Source organism: Pezoporus wallicus, unplaced genomic scaffold (assembly GCF_028554395.1).
Source record: "Pezoporus wallicus isolate ANWC-B61680 ecotype Strahan unplaced genomic scaffold, APGP_CSIRO_Pwel_v1 contig_3817, whole genome shotgun sequence".
Taxonomy (NCBI): Eukaryota; Metazoa; Chordata; class Aves; order Psittaciformes; family Psittacidae; genus Pezoporus; species Pezoporus wallicus.
Window position 1 is genome coordinate 6,044,861 of NW_026635157.1, and position 21,565 is coordinate 6,066,425.

The 21,565-nt window shown below is 37.8% G+C and overlaps 1 long non-coding RNA gene across 1 annotated transcript in view; it reads right to left on the reverse strand.

Annotated features, from left to right (window-relative positions):
- Positions 1-679: 679 nt before the first annotated feature.
- The window catches only part of LOC130598105 (uncharacterized), a 63,233-nt gene continuing 42,347 nt past the window's right edge, over positions 680-21,565 (reverse strand). The window contains exon 2 of the long non-coding RNA XR_008971944.1: positions 680-1,147. This is a non-coding gene — a long non-coding RNA (uncharacterized LOC130598105). The remainder of the gene's footprint in view (positions 1,148-21,565) is intronic.

Sequence of the window (21,565 nt, forward strand, 5' to 3'; positions counted from 1 at the left end):
CTTTGGTTGCCCTCCTTCCCAAGACCAAAATTAGTTAATAATTACACCACTTCTTAAAGGTTCCTTCTCCCTTTGGCTTTACTGCCACTGGGGAGGGGGAGGGAAAAACTTAGGAGGGGGAGGAAACCAGGGATCACCATAACAATATGTAGGTGGAAAAAAGAGACATTAAATGTTCTAAGATAAGAGCAAGGAAAGCAGCACATGATAAAATCAGCTAGTCCTTCCCTTGTGCAGCACAGTAGGTCATTCAGGAGCATTCAAGAGAATTCTTTTGCTTCTGCTTTGTGAGGGGTTTTTGGGTTGGTTTTTTTTTTTTCATAGGCATATTTAGGAAGCTGCAGAGCATTATCAAAAGACATTCAGGAGCTGGGGTGAAGGGCAGTCTTAGCAAAGGTTTCCCCTTTAGTGTCTTTAAAGGGCCTGGCAATTTTCTCACAGAGATCCAGCTGGGGGTAGATATGAAGGGACAAAAGTTTTTCTTAAATGAGAACAACCTGGCACTCTTCTCTACTTTAAGGCATTGTCTCCTCTGTGTTTGCATTTCTTTCTTTTTAAACTAAACAAATTCAAAATTAACAACTCTTCTGGTAATCTGAGCCAGATTCCAAAAAATGTTGCATAAAAAAACCCGGTGGCAGCATTTAGTCTATTACAAGCAGTCTGCACACTCTCAAAACCCATTAAAACTCCTTTATTGACATTTTTTAGACCAGTATAATGACATAATTTGTACAACAGTATAGATAAACAGTGAGAATCCAGGCCTGCAGCTTCATGGTGGAAAGAAGATTCACATCTTGTCAATACTGGGCAAAACAGGCTGCAAATGAAGATGTAAAATCAGGTTCATGTTTAAAACATCTAAACTAATATTGCTCTGGGAAAGAAACAACACATTAAGAACAATGTGTGAATATCCTCTGACAGCGCTAAGTGCAGAATATTGTTTCAATAGTGTAGTTTGCTCATATATGTAAAATAAGTAGGATTCAACTGGCTAATAATTTATCTGGTGACTTCTCAATCTTGAACCAAAAATATCCTAGAATGTTTCCAGAGAAGCTGATATCAGGCATCTACAGCAACTGTAAAATCTGCCCTTTTTCTGCTTTATACTGGCTGACAGCTCATCATAGTCTTGGCTCTGCAAAAGACATACATAAGTGATTAATTTAAAGCACAGCAAGTAATGCCATTAACATCATGTGCCTATGCTTTCCCATATTCAAGGGCTTACATTTGCCCAGTGCCCTTTCAACACAGACATACCTCTTGGGAGGGGCTTTGAGCAAATCTTATTTCAAAGAACGAAGGAGAGGAAAGAAAAGGATTTTTCTTCATAAAGGAAATTTCCCTGCCAGCAGCATAAAGCAGGGCTGTCCTCAGAGGCTTGCAGGATCCCCTCTCTTGTCTGGCAGCGTCAGGGCACTGCCCAGCTACAATAGCCACCACTGACTCTCCAGTTGTTAGCCTTGAACACTCAGCAGTATGATCAAGAGGGTTGGAACTGCAACTGAATAAAAGTTCCCTGAACAATGTAAATGAATATACAGTTGTTTTTTGCCACGCTGCAAAAGAAACCTCTGTGTTTGAACCTTTTATCTTCCCTCGAAGAGTCCTGGCCTTGTTTTCCCGAAAACCCTCAGAGAAAGGCCCCAGGGCTGAGGCAGTGAGCATTCAATTGCTGCAGTCTTCCAGCAAGTACCATTAACCCTTTGGCTGCTAATTCCCCTCCGCTGAAAAAAAAATAGATGTCTGCTCAGCATTTATCTGCTATCCTGATGTCCTTGAAAGTTCAAGGTTCAACAGCAGCCGAGCACTTAAGCAAGCACTTACTGCAGTTTGGTGGTCAAAAGGATAAGAGCTATTACCTCCGAGGGCTCCTTGAGTGTTTTCAGCCCTGCTGCTGACTCACTGGCTATCCCCAGGCAGCTCCCTCCAACTTTGCTTCACAAGGTGCACTAATGTTGAATCTGTGAGGCTTACTTAACCAACTAGTGTGAAAAGCTTTGTATCTCTGAATAAGAGGAATCAATGTGAGGAAAAACACCTGATGTTACTGGATTTTCAACTGTAAACCCAACCAGCAAATTCTGGAGTGCAGCTATGCTGAACACACACATTCATCAGCAGGAAGCATTGATACTCTGGTCAGACAACAAGAGTGAAAATTTCTTATATCAATCTTGCAAAGAGTGTGCTCTGTTGCTGCAACAAAACAAAGCAAAACATGTTCACACAGCCTGATAAAGCTCCCCTTTATCCATGTGCTTACAAAGACAGTGGGCATAGGTATTTGGAAGTTAAATAGATTCGCAACACAGTGGTATAAAAAATGATATCACTCTTGGTGTTAAGTGGTAATTTCAGAATGTTGAAGAGAGGCTTTTAATGAGTTTACTGTTGGCTACCATAGAGAAGATGATAGGACTGGGATCCTGGATCATTAAATGCTTGGAATTATTATTCCTTTTAATATTGCAGCAGCCATAAGGGCCAACTCAGTCTCTGCTACAAAGGATCTTACAACTGAGTCTGTTTTTCCCAAAATTTGTTGCTCTTGTTTTTCTACTTTTGAGAACATCCAGCTATATTTCTGTTCTCTCAGACTCCATAAAAAGTTTTCAAGACTATATCTGGTGAGAAGATAATGTGGATGTTCAAGACACAGAATAGCCACCCACTGCATTGTATTATCTTCTGCAGCAAACCACCACAAAAGTAATTACTGTGGTAAAAATCCATCTCAGTGTTACTGAATGGTTATCAGATTCATCTAGCATAATTGTTAGAGACAGAAATCCCTTATGGTAAAAAAATAAATTGCCAGTGTACTCTGAAATATGCCTTCCCCCCATTCCCATTACTCTGGAAGAACTCTAAAGTATTAAACATGGGCACTAGACAAGCTGTACAAAGCAAAATGAAGTCTGAATTTCTGTTTAATGAGTCATCACATGCTCTCTTAGTAATTCTTTTATGCAAGAACTTCCTTAAAATGGGATCATTAATAACATGCTATTCAAATGCCTCAGATGAGTCTCAGGTTTCCACTATAAACACACTTGCTTGTGATTACCGTTTGAGTAACAGGATTTGAGTGTTAGTGCCCTGCTTATCCATTAACAGGTAACACTTAGGATTCAACCCCTGGCAAGCTGTCTTACAGCCTGACTTGCTTTGAACTAAGACTGCTAATGCAAGCAGTTTCACTCACACACATACAACAGTAACTCCCTAGCAAGCTGCCTCTGAAGTCTGACACTGGTCTGAAATTTTTAAGCCCAATACGTTGGTTTCTCTAAGATTGTTTTCACTGCTCAGGAGGTAAAAACAGACATGGTTTTGTAAGAAATTACACTCAGTGCAAGTGGTCTAGAGGTCTGGGACATGGAACAGGGCTACATAGAGGATTCTGTGTTCCTTAGGTCCAAAAACCAGTATTCATATTCTAAGAAATTACATTTTTAGACTATGGAGCCTTCAACATTATTGCGGCAGTTCTTCATAGTGCCTTAAACTGAAATAAAATTCTTTGCCTCTTAACATATCAGGAGTGAAAGAAATATATATCAGCTTCGGTGGCCAAGCCATAAACTGGTAAGGGGAAACATCAGAAGAAGAGTATGTTATGTTGCTTAGGAATACAGTGGATTGTTTCAGAGATAACAAACCAGCTTGATTCCACTTAGTATACAATATATTGGTTATTTCATGTTTTGCTAAAATAAACAATGCAAATTCTTCTGTATTAGTTGGCTATTTTTGATGCATTGTTGCCTAGCGTCTCATGAATTGTTGAATCAAAACGCTGTAGCATAAAAATCTCCAGGCAGATAGATCATCACTACAGAGCTTTAATCAGTTTACATCTCCTGTGGTCACATCAGGTGTTGGCTAAGACTTCAATTTCTGTTTTTTCCAACAATGACAAAACTGCTAACTCCTGCATGAAATATAGGTCATTTGGAGAGACAAATAACAGGTATAGAGATATATACTTACCTACATATATATTCAGGGAGGAAAAAAAAAAGGAAGAGGATCATAACGTATATATTCTTGTCTGGAAAATAAATGATGTTTGGATTTGCATGTACTGCTCTTGATTCCCATGAGGCAGTTATTAGAAGTTTTCTTCTCATATTTAGTCATGTTTGGAATTGTTTTCAGGATGTTTAGACTCTTTTCTTCAAGTTGTCACCAGCTCATTACCACAGAATTACATTTTACAAACAAGAGCTGGCTAGAGCCAACTTGGCTTGGCTACTGCTGCCTCAGGGAATTTCTAAAAAATTATAATTTCCCTGCCTTTGGAAATAGACAGGCATGGACCCAACTGCAGGCAATCTCACCTCTTTACTGCCTTTCAGAGCTGAAGCAAGCAGGTTTTGTTTTCTTGGAGGAATTCTGTTATTTGAAGAAAGAACATACATACAGAATATTTTTGCCCCCGAAACACAGTACATCTGAGCAGACATGAAATTTCATCTTAATCACTCTCAAAACACAGTGCTGTACAATGAGGTCCTCGCTGCATTCCCCTTGAAAGAATTATTGAAGCTGGGTGGAAGAAAAATTTCTTTCAATGCAGTGGTGAATCACACCATTGCAAGCAGTACTCAGTAGGACCCTGAGAATGTTCAAAGCAGCCCAAGTCCTTATCTTTTCCAAAAGAAGCGAAGGTGATCATGGCACCTACTGCAACTACATCCTTTTTCCTTAAGGGTCCCTGAGACTTTAACCTTGTTACATTCATGATTGGCCCATCTGCACCTTGCTTGACTACAATTTACCCACCACTAATCCTTACACACACACATAAATACACACACACATGCCTGCACTGTGATAATGTCATAATTAGCAATTGATCTTTTTGTCTAACAAAAATTATCTTGCTGCTGCCTTTGATCTTTCTGAAAGTGTCCCATCTCAGCTTCAGCTTCATAAACTGCCTTCAAAACTGCAGCCTCCACTTCCCTATGATTCTCCTTTTTGCAAAGGACTTGCAAAGATCTCCCCAGAGAAGAAAGTCCTAGCTTTATAGAAAATTAGAGGCAAACTTTAAGGGGTGGTCTGACCACATGATCGCTCAAAGGTCCAAATGATGTGCTTTTTCTTATAATTACGGTTAGACAGTAAGTGCTGTTTAGTGATAAATTAAGTCAGCACATCTGAAGTTGACTTGGCATGATAACAGGATATTAATCACTAAATAGCCATCATTTACCTTCAGTTAAAGCATAAATTTCAATTGTGAATAGATCAAGCCAAATATAAGCTTATTCCTAAAGCAACCTACAGGACAGACAGATTCTCAGGCAGTGAGAGCTTCCAAAGTTTAATTAAATTCAGAGCTACATCAATTAACGCTAGCTGAGATCTGAGTCCAAAGGATCATCTGTGGAGTAAATCAACACAAGTTACCTTAATATCAGTAAGAATATCCACATTGTTTGGTCTGAGTGAACAGGGCCATATTCTGATGCTTCTCCAAGGTGGAAATGTACAAGCAGCTTCTCTGAAGTCTGCAGAATAATTCCCTCACAATCATGCTCTAAGTGTAATTGGCTACCTACAGTTATAGGTAATATCAAGTTAATTCCAAGTTAGTAAGACCTCCTGCAAGAGAAAGTCAAAGAAGGTAAGCCTTCACTCAGATTACACAAACAAAACCAATGCACCCAGCAACATCGAGTGTTCAGTCTTCAAATGGACCTCTAGGCCAAGCTTGTGAAAACCAGAAAAGAACAACTGTCCTCTTGAATAATCTTCAAAGCTCAATGCAAAATTCCATGCTTGGTGGAAAATTCTTGAAAAATATAGTAACTATTACGAATAAAAAATGAAAATGTTTTAGAAGCTTTCTAGTGAGGTATATTTGCTATTTCCTTGCTCATGCTCATCCTCATTCTTTTGGGAATGATTTCAGACAGCATAGTGCCTGTGAAAGCAAGAAATCCTACTTTTCAATCTTTGCTGTCATTTTCTCATAAGATTTTGGTCAGAAAATGAGACTAAGATTTCACAAAAATGCTTGCAACATTTTTGTCATGGTCTCATAACAGATAAAAGTGTGTCAGAAACTTTGAAAAACATTAAGAATGTGCCTCTATGCTGTCAAGAGCATCCCCCTTCTTGATGAGCCAAGACATGTACTACTCCCACATTCACACTTCTGCCAAAAGCTCTGCAACCTTTTCCCGTGGGAAGTCTTAAACCTTGAGCTGGGAGATTTTCCCTCTGCATTAGGTAGAGCACATCCTTTTACCACGATAACAGAAGTGCTACTTATCTTGGAAACAGGCTGATCATTTGAGCACTACATCATCTGAGTACTTTTAGATGTTCAGCAGCTGAAGTGTCCTATTGTGGATCATTCCCTTGCAGAACAAATGTTGCTGTCTGAGACTGTTCCAAACATTTGTTTGGCACACAAGCATTCCCTCTCCTTTTGAATCAGTATTAAAAGCACTGTCAGCTCATTAATGGATTTTTTTTTTACTTTTCTTTTGGCAGAAATGAAACTATCACTGAAGGAAATATCTTGTAAACATTGAAACAACCACAACAGCATTCCATGCGCACACGCTGGAAAACAAAACCAAAATAAAAGCAGCTTTTTGCAATGAAACATGTCTTTCCTGAATCAGCAAAGACTCCTGTGACCTTGCAGCCGTTCTTTGGAATAGCCACTGAAAGCTGCGTGAATCAATTAACAAAATAAAAGAACTGTAGTGCAGAGGACATATCTTCCAATGTTAAAGGAGAGCCACTGCTCTGAAAACACCAAGAACTGAAATCTTATCCATAGATTGACTTGTATATAAATGTCACCATGCCTGCTTCAAAGGCCACATTTCCGAGAGGACTCAGCTTCCCTTAGAGAAATTCAGTAAAGATCAGAGTTTTAAAGGCCTGAGGAAACTGGATTTTCAGTAGAGCTTATTCCAGAAGGCGACCATTGATACTTAGATAAGACACGGGTAACACAAAAAGTTTATACATAAAAAAAGTCCTTCTGATAGATAGCATGATGAGCATTCTATGTAGAAACATAAGAATGTGCTTGTCTTTAGTCTCCTCCTCATCTTTTCCCCATTTAAATTGTTTTATTCTGAGAAACTAAAAGCATTTAAATTCAGCTTGATGTACTCTAGGTATGAAAGGAAATAGACTTTATCTGAACTCCATAGGCTCTAAATAGGCACTCTCTGTAAATAATTCTGTACCTTTCCTTCCATTACTGGTTATCTTTGACTGTTATTTTTTTCTTTCCTAGGTATTTTGATGAAAGATGTGCTATAAATATACGTGTGTTTTTCCAGAACATGTCTGATTTGGATGAAACATTAAAAAATCATTTAAAATCCTAGCCACTGAAATAAACTACCAGGAAAAGGCCTTTCTCAAGTACATTTCACTTTAAAGCACCTAGTCCTCACACAACAAGGCAGGGGAAATAAGAAGTTGAAACTGGTCCAGCCTTCAAAAGATCAATATGACTTGCTACCTCATATCTGTGTCTTTTGGGTATGGCTAAAAACTGAATTGCCTTATTTAGATGATATTTACATGTATGTACAAGAACAGGGAATGGAACATGCTTTTCAAATTTAGACTCTGTGCTTTGGAAAATAATGTGTTAAGATTAGTGTTTTGTTAACACCAGAAAATCAAATAATTTTTTAGATCCATGCAAAATCAGACATTTGACTGCAAAAGTATAAAACTTGAATAAAATACAGTTTGTGTTCTTTTGATTCACTGTCTAAGGTTGGTTTGTACTTCCAGGCTTGTAAGAAAGGCTAGATAAAAATTCTTTTAACAAGAAGTCAGGTGCTTGTTTAAAAGTAACAATAGTTTGGGGAGATAAGGTAGGTAGATAGATAGACAGGTAGATAGATACACAAATATAGAGAGGTGCTGTGACTTAGAATGAAAATCTCTGAAATGCCTTAGCCTCAGGTGCTCTCAGTCTCATGACAGATTTGTGATATGGACTTTGCCATCAATCAAGAAGAAAACTGGATCTAGAACTGCCATGCAATGTATGGGATAGTTTCTCCTAAGGTGCAAGGTTTATGTAAGATAACCATCTGTCTCACTCATGCTTATAACAGTTTGGGCAAAATAACTGTGCCCCTCTTTCTGTCTCATAGCTGTCAATATCCGCTGAGCAGCCAATGATTCAGACACGCTGAGTAATTATCTAGACCAGACCAAATTCTATGCATCTTACTTATCAAAGATCACAGGAAATCTGGAGCTTGTTCTGATGTCCTCACAAGAGTGCCTGCAACAACAAATGAGCCTGCAATGCATTTGCAAGAAATTAAATCACTGAAAGGAACAAGTCTTCCTGGTTTCATATACACATTTTGTGAAGCTTTGACTCTCTTTTTGGACCATATTACCTTGTGACTTCAATATTGTATAAGAATATTCATTAACTCCTGGTGCAATTAGTCCAGAAAGAGGCTAAAGGGAATATGTCCCCTCCCCTCTATATTTAATGTACCCATTTAGCAATTCAGTTGCCAAAATTTTGTAGAGATGCTTGAAGGCATTGTTAAGCTTTTAGTTTTACACTGGGAATTGGACAGGCAATAAACACCCCAATACAGGCATAAAATATTATTTGGGAAAAGCATGGCATCCCTGATGTAGGTCAATTATTAATGAGCTTGGTTATGAATTAGTGCGTTTCAGTTGCAGAAAACAGTGACACAGTCTAGAATACCCTGGAACACTTGAATAACTAGTCCCATTTCCAGCAGAACAGGGAAAGTTTTGGTTACAGCCCACATTACTTCCTAGACCTTAACATGACAAGGAAAATATTACTTTTATTGAAGTCTTTCAACTAAGGGAAGGGATAAGACTTCATATTACAAAGTCTTAGAGAGCTGTGTCTCACAGCAGACCTCAGTATAAGTCTGGAGAACTGATGGTCTCTATTCTTGCTAGTTTCCCAAGATCTCTGTTGTTCCATAGTGTGATATCTGTCTTAATTTTTTTGCCAGTGTCAGCAGGTTTCAGTCTCCCAGTTCTGAGGGAAGCAGTTCAGGATGTATATTTGTTCAGGTTTGCTTCATTTCACAATATTGCTGTCTCTCTCTGATCTAATACATTTAGGAATTTGTAGAATCATAGAATCAAAGAATCATGGAATAGTATGTGTTGAAAGGGACCTTCAAAGGTCTTCTAGTCCAACCCCCTGCAATGAGCAGGGGCGTCTTCAACTAGACGTTATGTCATATCCACTGTCGTATTTATCTGAGTACTTTTCTGCTGTACTGGAAAAGTTTTAATTTCCACAGAAACCAGCCCTGGAAGGAAATTTTCCAGAATTTTACTGGGGAAGGAAACCTTGAAAGCATTTTTCCATACAAAACAGATTTCAAAGAACTGTCAGTATCTAATCTAGTGAACACTACAACTATTGCTTCATCCCTCCTTATTTCAGAATGACCTCCTAAACCATTATTATCAGTACAGGTTATGTCCAGTCACAAAGCCTACATTTTTCCATTTGAAATACTATGAGAAATAATCATGTCATGACATTAGAAAATATGTTTTCCCTGAAGAAAAGATGACCGAAATTCCATGAAGTCAAAAGAAAACTAAAATTTCCTCTCTAACTTCACCTATGTTTTCAATGTGCCTTAGAAAAGTAAGTGTTAGCAAACTTGAATACCCGAGTTTGAAAAAGGGGATATTTGAGCCACTGGAAAATGAGCAACACAAGAAAAAAGCATCTCTCATTTGAGTCTGAAATGGTACATGTCAAATTATAATGGAGTAGGAATAGGAGCAGACCTTTCCAGCTTTAACAATATTTAGTTAATTTATACTTTTCTCGGGTGGTTTACATAAATAAATACACAGTGACTTGCACACAAAAAGGTTGTATGGTCACATGTCAGCAACTTTGGAGGCTGATGAAGGTCTCACATATCACTTGGATATCATCATAGAGCTGGTAAAAGGAACAAGGAAATATCCACATTCATCTGTTCCTTTTCTTTTCCAGGCCAAATCATAATGAATCATCGCCATCTCTTTATCAACCTTGTATCTGTCACTGTCTTGAAAGGGCAGGGGGAGAACTGCAGCAGAAGAGACATAGCAGTCAGCTGCATCCTCATACAGGTAACTCAGGAGAACTGCTGACATCCCCCAGATTGACAGCTGCCTACACAGGGCATTACATCACTGCACTACGCGCTCATTAACCAGGTGCTGTCAGGAGCGAGAAGCTAAGAGAAAGGAAGGTATAAATCATGTTTACAAACCACATGTGTGATGTCTTTCAGTCCATTTGTGGTCTTTCAGTGGCTCTATTTAATATTCTGTACATCTGCTTGGGGTTATGTTATTTTTTTTTGGTTTGGGCTTGTCTTTTTTTTTTTTTTTTTATCTTCCATGGTGTTTCCAATCATATCAGCTACAGAATTGCTTACATTGAGGTATCCATAAATTATACTGCAGCCTAGGAGTTTCTAGTGTGTGAACAAAAGGCACAAATGCAAATGCAAGATGTTTAATTCACTGTTTATGTGTGATGTTACCCAGGTGCCAGTGACATCCTTCTGACCAGCGGAGAGGCACAAGGGACCAACCCAACATACATTTTTAATGTGATCAGCTGTGACAGCACATACACAGAGCAGACCTTGCGGCCTTAAAGCCATCCTTTTGGAACACTTCTAGGGGCCCAGAAGAAATGGTTTAATTAATCTTCTTTTTTTCAGGATTGCGGCTTTTTTTTTTTTTTAATATAAATTATGTACACTGAAAACCTGCCAATTATAGCAAATTAAGGGACTTGGCAAGTGCATCCCTTGGAGACAGATGGTAAATAACATTCAGATTCTGAGTTGAAATAGGGCTAGTGATTAACTGGTACAGGATAGAAAAGCAGTCCAAATAAATGAAATAAAAGGGTTTGATATGAATGCAAGTACCTTAGGTTCCTTTTTTGTGTGTGTGATAATAATGGCACCAAAAATATTGATGATTCATAATTAATATGCTGCAACCTCTGAGTGGCAGCAGGATTCCAGATCTTTAGCGCTATTTTAAAAAACAGTGCCAGTTGTTTATTTTGCTTTCACGAGACTGCAAACAACTGTCATTTCATCCTCTCTGGAGGATCTGCCAGTTAAAAAGACAAGAGTGCAGCCTCACAACAAAGAGGAAGTGCCCCTGTGAGTTGCAGAGGACCACAGGCAAAATTTCAGAGGAAATGGGTCCTCCTGAGGTGTAGGCTTATATGATATAAGAGTAGAGGTACCTGAGGAGAGTGCATTTGTTTCCAACTTGAGCTGCAAATGAAACAGGAGTTACGACCTCAACCTCATCACCCACTGACCATTTCTCCGTTTCAAAAATTCACTGCACCTACTGTTCAGAATAAACCTGCAGTCCCTGGCACAGCAGATGTGGTGCTGATCAGAAACACACTGGCAGAGCTGCAAGGGGCTGGGAAGATCTCACAGTACCTGTGTGAGCTCTGTCTGGGAACAATGATTATTGCTAACCTGTCAGTTTCAGCAGCACTAAAATACACCAAATCTAATTTGGCTTAAAAATGCAAAAGCACAGAGAGATATTTTTAAGAATCCAGCCAGAGATAAAAAAAAAATGACAAAGTCAAGAGTGTGTTAGTCATTTAATTCGTACTCTGCTTAGGATACTAAATTCAGGAAATGACTCAATCATGCACACAATTACAGCTATTTTCAGACCATAAATGATGCAGTACGCCAATGCTGATGCAAAAACATACCACAATTAGTTTCTGCAAATGCTCTTGCAATAAGGCATCATTTCCAAGGGAGCATTCAACCTAATTATGGCAACAGCATGCCTCAGGGCACGCCTTTCTGTATGATTTCATTATTATTTGTAGGGTGACCTGACAATGACGCCACCAGAGTGCTGCTTCACCTTGCATGCTCCCAAGCACATGATAAGAAGGTTAATTGCTTTGATATGTGTTTAAAGGGTCCATTTTTCTTTAGATGTTAGAAGTACACAAAGCAATCTAGTTACCGCACTTTTCAAAGTAATACTTACACTCAGGATGAATTAACATGGAACAATGTTTACATATGACTGAGAAATTGGAGACAACAGTAGATGATGGAATTTTTTCTAAGAATTGGATTATCTATTCAAGAAAATTTGACATGTCAGTTAGCGACTTTTCTTACAAACAAGTGGCCAGAGCTTTAAAGAAAACACATAAACAATAAAGCCACAAGAAAAATATCTATTCAACTTGTTCAGATTTATAAAAAAATCAAAATCCAGAAAAATTCACAGTAAACTTTAAGATTAAAATCTTGGCTCTGAGGAAGTGCCAGAGCTCCTGTTAGATGCATTAAGACTAGGATGACAGGAAGAATCTGCATCTTTATCTCAGCTGCCATGCTGAAATTAAGTGTAACCCACTGCTAACAAGAGGAATCTCAGACTCTTCATAAATCCCTCCAATACTCACTCAAATGCAATAAGCCAGAGCTATAGGAGCCAGATTTTTAAATGAGGGACTCCAGTTTTCCCTTAAGAATTATTTCATTCATAGCCTTGAATACTTTTTCCTTCTTAGTTCTCAATCCAGGCTGCAATATGTCAGTGATATCAGATTTTCCTTATGCTGGAAAATAAATTGAGCTCAGGCAGATTATCACATTACATAGCAACATCAGACTGATTAATATTTTTCATGTATTTACAAAAATTCTGAAAGTTTAAATTATATTTTTTAGACTTTATTTTTAAAGTTCTGCATTTCTGATTGCATACACTCAAGGTCTTTCCAATTACAAAAGATACCTTGCTAGCAAAGTATAAGTCACAGAAACTTGAAAGCACTGACTCAACTAAGAATTACATTTGAGTCAGATCTGTGAATATTGCCATGAAATTTCAAGGAACACACGGGAAATCTCAAATTTCTCTGATACGTCTCAATTACATGAAAAACTTGGCAATTGCAAATTTCTGATTCTAGCATGCCATTATATCAACACATCTTATATATTCAGACTAGTTTCACTTAGTACTTCCCACATGTGACAAAAGGAAAGGCCTAAATATTTGTGCAGTGTGAACAAGTCTATCCCGCAGAAATTTCCAGTCTCTAACATGCAATATTATATCCCTTCAAATTCTACTCTCTTTTTACCCTTTTGATCAAATGATGTTTAAGGGAAAAGTAGGCTTTGAGATGTAGTTCAAAGAGATCAGCAGAATGAGGAAAGCTAAAGATAATCTGAACAATAATAATATTCCTAAAATTTCCACAGGGCAACATTAAGGTAATTTTAAATATTGTATAGCCTTTTCTTTATGCATGGGTAAGATCGCTAAGAAATCCTGTTAACTGATTTTTTTTTTTTTTTTTTGGTTGGTTGGGATCTTTTTGCTTCTTAAAGGAAAATATTTTATGAGATCAGAAAAATAAGACATGGGACCATTAAAGGCAGGGTGGAGGTGGAGGGTGTTCTTCCGAGGGAGAAAACAAGATTATATTTGCTGGTTAAAGGCCAGAACAAGAATTCTGGAATAATAAGAACAGCTTTGTTTATTCTGTTGTGTTTGGTGTGGTTTTATATATATATATATATATATCTTTGGTTGTTTGGTCAAGAACTGAGCAAACACTGCAAAGCAACAGTTCACAAACTTTTTTTAGTTCTGAACAGCTGTTTGTTTTAACTATGTTCATGTGCCTTTTTCATTATTTTACAGGAATTTTTTTTTTTTCCATGTGTATGACTGCCTGGAGAATGGCTGCTCTCCACATGAATGCCAGTGCTCTGTTGAACAAAAGGCTAAAAGGCATGACTTTTCCAGGCTAAAAGGTAGGGCTTATCTGGTAAAGGGCAGGAAGTCTATTGTGTGACTTAAGCAACCAGTCACAAATTAGAGAGAAATAAGTAAATCAGGTAAAATACATTTGTATTTGTTGCATGGCAAACATTTTTTATTAAAACTTGCAGTATTAGACATTTGACATTGGCTAAGAACATTTTTTGAATTCCAGGAAGGGTAAAACTCAACAATTTAATCTTCCCAACACATTCTTGGTCCCTTCCTAATTAATATTTAAAGACATATAAGCTGGAAAACATAATACTGCTAAAGCTGTATTTTACTAGCTTTTTAATTTGATTATTTGAGTAATAACACTGCTATCATCATATCAGAGTTTCACTGTGCTTGCTTCTCTCCTTGATCACCAGCTAAAGATGGCCACTGCCCTGAATAACTGGTAGTTCAACAGGAAGATAAAGGAAAACAGCTGGCTTCGAACAGCAGATGGGTGGATCACATGGTAATAGTGAGAGCATAATTAACACAAGCATCATCAGTCACAGCACACCAGCTGCCAGCAAACCTGCACACACCGCTTTTGTGTTGTTTTGGCTTCTTCTTCAGAAAAAAATCCCTCTTTAAACAAAGTTGAGATCTCAAGGCGGCTTTTTCTGCTTAACTCGGGACTCTTGCCGAGTAGCTCTCCAGCTGTGTGAACCCTGGCCCTGCCACAGCATTATGTAAACTATTGATGAGCTCTCTGAAAAGATACAAATCTCAGCCAGGTCTGATGATTCCCCTGAGCTGTGAGAATTAGATTAAAGCAGGAAGCCAAACACACCAAAGGGGAAAAAATATGAGACTATGATTCCTTTGAGAGAATAATGGAAGGAACTGTATCACAGCAGTGCAGAAAACAATTTCACAAGGCGTAAATGAATGCAGGAAAGAAATCCTATAGCACTGCTTTTGTGTTTGGACATACGTGTTGCCTCTTGACTCAGATTTTAAGTGGTTCCTTTAAAAGTAATTTAAGAGTTTCATTAAGGATCTAGATGGTCCTTTTATGCACATTGTCATCTAAAGGTCAGGGACCTGGAATGTTCCTCAGACGTACAAGTCAAGTGAGTTCTCCAGTCATATCTTGATCCCTGCTGGAATGAAACCTAATTACACTCTATTCGGCTTCTCCACTGTATCACTGCTATCCTTGAGAAAGAAACCTGAGCATTGTGGCCTTAAGAGCTTAACATGGTATGGTCCTGGCCATATGCCTGGATGATGAGAGGAACAGGATTCAGCAGGGCACACTGCAGCACATGCTTAACACACAATTCCGCTATACCCATAAGGTTCCCTGTGACATATGTGGCTGGACTTCTACCAGGAACAGATGATAACAACCTATTTTGATGCAATGTGTTAGCATGTTGGTTTCTTACTATTGCATTAATTCTCCTCCTCCCTCTCTGTCTCACCCAACTGCATGTGTGTGCATACATTGTATACCTACCGCAACCAGATCAAGAAGTACTGTGGTAGTACCAAGCCAACACTTGTGGAGTATGACATAATGTAATTGAAGCAATTCCACTCTACTGAAGAATTAACCATATTGCTGAAAATAATAAACAAATTCAAAGCTTCTCAGATCTTAAAAAAAAATATATTCTTCTGCTTCTGTTTTCACACATTTATTTGTCTTCCCTATTTACCAGAGTATTTTAAAGAGATGTGTCAAAATATCATAAGATGGGCTATTTTAGTATCAGTCAAAATGGAAATGAGAACTTTCAGTTGCTTATCAAACATACTATAATTAACACTCACATGTTTGTGAAGTTCACTTCTCGCTTATCTAACAAACAGAACAACTGTGAAATAAATATTAATAAAATACTACTGAAACTAAAAAAATGATTGAGAGTTTTTCTACAACTTGTTTCTGTGTTAAAAACTATTTGGCTAAAGTAACAGTTGTTACTTTAGTAACAGGAACAAGTCAAGTGCTGTAAATTTTTTACATGGAAAAATGTTGAAAGTACTCTGAAGATGTTAATTATTTATTATTTCTTTTTTTAATTACCACAAAAAGAAAATAACTCTTCAGTTACAATCTACTTCTTACTTTGGAATGCTTGATTTTTATTTGTAACAGTGATCAAAAATCAAACACTTCATGATTAACTAAATGATATGTTTCAAGTTTTTTAATGGTTTATTAGAACATGACAAATGTTTCCTTCTTAGCTTTAACTAAGATTTTCCAATACTGGTAGAAGGCTGTTGATAGTCATTGCTAAAGGTGTGTTAAAGTGAAGAAAAATAAATAGATTATAAATTTATAAACCAAATGAGCAAGGATATATTCTGGAACAAAAATAAATTTTCACTTACTGGATTAATTTTCACTAGGAAGTGATCTGTCCTATTCACTTCATTTCCAGTATGAATGGTTTAAGCCATGATATTTCAAGAGCTAGCCAAAATTACAGTCTACAAAGTTTTAAATTAGGTTCCCAACATTTCTGTAAAGCAGGTTTTCAATTGCTAGCATACAAGGAACAGAATAATTTATAAATTAGTGCCCAAAAGCATGTGACACTGTGTTCTTGATTAATATGTTCTTTGTAGTTTTAGAGGGGATATTCTGACTGAAGATGTTGATACAGTTACTCATTAATTAGTCACTTATCCATGCTTTTATGATTTAACATTTGAATGAATCAACACTTAGGCAAGAGCTATTACTCATTTTTTCTAATAGATGTAGTGAAATATAAAAAATTAAGGGAAGTGATCATGGTCACACACAGAAAGACCAATAAAAGGAGTCCATCTTGAACAATCAGTGGATCAAATATGCTGAACAGTTGTACACCCCAGTGAAAGAAATCAGTCATAACTGCACAGAAGCTTTGAAATCATATTTCCGGTCTTAAGCATAAATGCCAGTTTTCTAACTATGCTTTAAATCAGGATTTTTTTCACTATTTGTCTCTACCAAAGAACTTCAAGGAAGGTCGGAACAATCAGTCTCAAGGAACAAACTTTTATTGACAGAAAAAGAACAAAATTTTCCTTTAGGAGTATTTTCCTATTTCCCCTTCCCCAGCCCAACTGACTACAAACACCGCAAAAATAGTTTTGTTTTTAAAGTAAACTGGCATTTACTTTTTCAAATATGTTCATTTACAAGTGTCAAATTTAATCTCCTGGTATTATACACATACTTTTGGGTGATAGTCTCTATCGTCCTTTTTGTAAATGAAATTCAGTTTGCATACTTTAAATTTTCTTTCTAAAACACTTGGTTTGTGTTAGTTTTGAGCTGACTGAAAGACTACTTCTTACAACAAATTAAGACAGCAGCTTTTCAGAAATACCTCTATCTATCACAGAGAAAAGATCTTCCTGGGCTACAAGGATAACCAGACTATGTTGGATACAATGTTTAATGGTATATTAGCTGAGCTGTGTACTTTACTACATCACCTTGCAAAAACATCGTGGTACACAGTTCAGGTTGTGACAAATATCTGAAGTGTATCTAAAAACCAGTTAATATACCACACCATTTTTGTACAGATTACGATGTCCTATGGAAACACATACTCTGTTGCATCATTTGGGAAATAGAAGACAGTACTAGAACACTAATTTTCTTCCATTAATATAGCTAATACTGCAACAGTATGAAATCATGCTTAGAACCAGCTGTGGGGCAAACAGTCACATTTCTGATTTCCTGCCTAAGGAGGAGACTTCAGACTAAGTTAAGTAGCATTAAAAGCCTTATGTTGTTGTGTAAAAGGAAACAGGAGCCTGCAATACAGCCTTTCCCAGGCATCCAATCTTAATTTTAATGCTTATTGTACTTGTGACTAGTATGTCACTTGCAAATGCAGATGTTTGTTTCTTCATTACTACATGTGAATATCACATATATTCTGTAATACCATGTTATGAAAAGACTTGCATTAAGTTCACTTGAAATATTTCACCTTTATTCAAACTGATTATATTATGAATACCGGTTATATAGTAGCTTGTCACCATTGTGTAATTTCAAAGGGCTGGGTGCAAATCTGTCAAGAGGGAGTAAACATGTTCTTTCCCAGGATTTTTTTTTTCAATTGTCCATACTCTGTGAAGTATAGATCATGTAACAACCACAAATTACTTCTCTGAAACATTTTTAATAAGACATAATGATAAATTCTGTTTCTGGTATAGAAGAGGAAACATAAATTTGTCAAAGTAAGAAATTGCAACCTCCTTTTACCATAGGCAGACTTTCAAAGAGCACTCCTAAGGCTTTGTAGATATTGCAGAGTTAAAAAGCACTGTAGGTATTGATATACAGTACTGCCCAATAAGGCAGTCCAATACTCATATAGGAAGCTTGGTACTCCAGAAGCCTATTTGACTGCTTTTTCAATGACATTAAATAATAGCAAAGAAAACATCATTCTAACCCTGACTGGGATCTAAAACCACTCAGCAATCTGCAGAGCTGTATGAACTTGCATTTCGCAATGTTTTCAGTAGCACATTCTGAAAGTAAGAGCCATATATTCGGGGGGGGGGGGGGGGGGGGCAAAGTAGCTGATTTTTTTTCTTCAAGTTCACAGCAAGCTAAGAGGAAGCCTTTTACTTTGGTTGATGCTTCAACTCAGTCCCAGTCGTTTCCTCATTGTCTTTCACTGTTTCCCCACATTAACATTCAGTATGACACTAGCCTATTAATAGATTGTATAAGCATGCACTGCAGACATATTCACCAGCACAGTTGCACATATGGCTGTCACTCCATGTTCTGCACTGAAGGATGGGTCCTTGCAGAAAACATTTCTGCCCTCAGACTTCCACTAGCCAGTTTGACATCTTCCCCAAACCACAGACCCTTGCTGGCACCTCCAGGGGCATGCTTGGTCCTATGTGCATGCTGGCTCCATGAATATTTAACAGAGAAATTGAGAAAAGACTTGCTAGTGATCCATCTGCTAAGCTGCTGGAGCTATACCAGGGACCCATGAATTGGCTGCAGACTTCTTCCATAATAATGCCAAGGTTCAACACAGAATTTAAGGCATTCAGTTGATCCACTGCCCAAAGCTGACTACTGGCAAGAAGGGTGGCCACAGTGCATAGCTGGTGACAGCAGATTTACTGCAAAATGGAGCCAAAACTATCATCTCTGAAATAATCAGCTGTGACTAATAATAAATAGTAATCTAACACTATCATTTTTTTTAGGATAAATTTGGGATGTTTCTACCCTATTTAAAGCAGCTAAGGCATACTTTTTCCTACCTGATTTAGGAAACATTGGTCTTATGTTAGCATGCTAAATAATGTCCCTTGGACTTTTTGGCTTCCAGAACTCACTTCCTCACCTAATACTGCATAATAATAAATGTATTTTGGAAAGAGAGAATGGGATATGAGAGAGAATAGCTCAGCAGATCAGTTCCTTATGCCATCCCTTGCCACCTAATGAAATATGTTTGTTTCTTTGGGAACAACATGGTGATTTCTAATAAATCATTGATGGCTCATAAAAAAATTGAGTCAGTCTCCTGCAGTGTGTACCACTCCTGTGTTAACATGAAAACTGTAGGACAAAACATAAGTTTTCTCCCTCTATTCTTTCTTTCAGAAATTTTAGGGTTTGGTTTTGTCCTTTAAAATTTAAATTATCTTGTGTTTTAAAAGTCAAGTAAGTCACATTATGACTTTTCAAACAAGTTCAACTATTTTGAAAGAAAGTTTAGAAGAGAACATTTGGTTGTTTTTCTCAGCATGAAGCAACAGTTTTGATTTTAGGTTGGATCTGCCTGCATTTTACTTTTTCTCCTTGTCTCCTTTCAACTATCTCGCTCCATGGGAGTCATTCAAGGCTGGAAAAAGCCTCTAAAGTTTTGCTCCTTTAGAAATTCTTTAGCTTGCTTAAACACAATTCTTAACAAACGAAGTCAGTTGACACCATCTGAACTGGACGTCAGCAAATACAGGGGGAAGCTGTGTTCAAAATAATGGCCTCTAGTTATTCTTAATCTCTGCAAGACCAAAATATAACCCTGTCTACTAGGTTACAGAGCCGAAAAGACTTCTATGTCTCCACACTGACTGCAATTGACAGCATCATGAGAGCTATCTCAGTTGTTAAAACCATGTCTAAACACAGCAAAATGCCCAACTGCAATAAAGCTCCTAAGCACCATTAAAAAGACAGAGTAGTTAGTAAAACTAAGACTGTGGTTTGATGGCACCATAAATCTGTCTTGAGGCCTCCAATTTAATAGTGTAGCAATGTGAAGCACAGCCCTGCTCTGGCTGAAACTCATGATTTTGCATTAAATTCACCCAGTTTTTTTCTAACAGGCTGTTTCCATGCAGGTATGTTTGCTCATCAACTCCATGCAAGAGTTTCTCTGGACTTCCCTCATTTAGTCTGGTCCTGCCTTTCCTGCTCTGTATCATCAAAGGACTCTGGATGTCACCAGCCTTCTCTAAACATGATCCCAGAGCTTCTATTTTGGCTGTATTTCCATTTTTGTTTGTCAGTGTGATTGAACCTTTCCTGACCATGGACTCCTGCACCAGCTCCAAGTAGTCAGAATTTTGGTACCCAGCAGCTGGCACAAACAATGCCTGAGTTTTTCCATTTCATGCCTTTACTTTTTTCTGTTTGGTGGCTTTGCCTTTCCTGAAGTTTTGACTTTTGGGATCTGAACAGGAGCTGTTGGCCTTACCAGAACTCTGGCAATGCACATTAGGATATGAACTGCCATTTGCTTCTGCACAGATGCTTCGTTATAGGCTCCAAAGTGACCTGGAACAAAACAGGTGAAGGATGGGCTCCACAAAAGATTACCAAAAAAAACTAAGGCAGGCACTGCATACAGCAGTCTTAACCATACCAGCTATGTGTTGATTGTTCTGCAACAATAATCAAACAAGGCCACTCTGCTTGTCATGTTTTGGTTAGTCTAGATTGCCAGTGGCCTACAAACATGGTTGGACAGGGATTTCTAATGCTTATTCCTCTGGGATGAGGCTTGTGAGGTGAACCAATACTCAGAGATCTTCCTGCTCAGAGGCACTGTGCTCTGCCAGCATCATTTGCTCCTTACACAGGGCCTGAGATCCTCATAACAGCTGGTAGTCCTTTCAACCACTTCCCGAATAGCCCCCTTAATGCCTAAAACAGTGCCCACAGAAATTTTATCTTCAGAGCCCTTAGTCAGCTACAGACATACCACCTGGGATTTCAGAAGGAGGTTTTAAGAAATTATTACCATGATCAACTCACTTTCTGAGCTACTTGTAAAGGAAGAAAACACAGTAAATCTCTGATATTGCCGGATGGTCAAAACCTGCAATGAGGTTTGTCCTAACAACCTGTTGAGCAAAGCTAATTACCAGGCAGATTCTGTAGAGTCTTATAAGTTTCTCCATCTGAGGAGCCAACATATAAACAGGATTTGCAAACCACATAAGACATTTAATGGTAAGAGGAACTGGAAATCAAGGTTGGAGTTAATATTGACAGTACACAGCTATTCCAATTACCGTTATGTAATGCTGTATAGCTTTGATCCCATGAAAAAATTTGGTGCTTGTAGCACTGAATTAGAGGACAATTAGGTATTTTTGGTTTTTGGGGTTTTTTTAATAAAATAAAAAAAGAATAAAATAAACATTTTAATAAAATAAAACA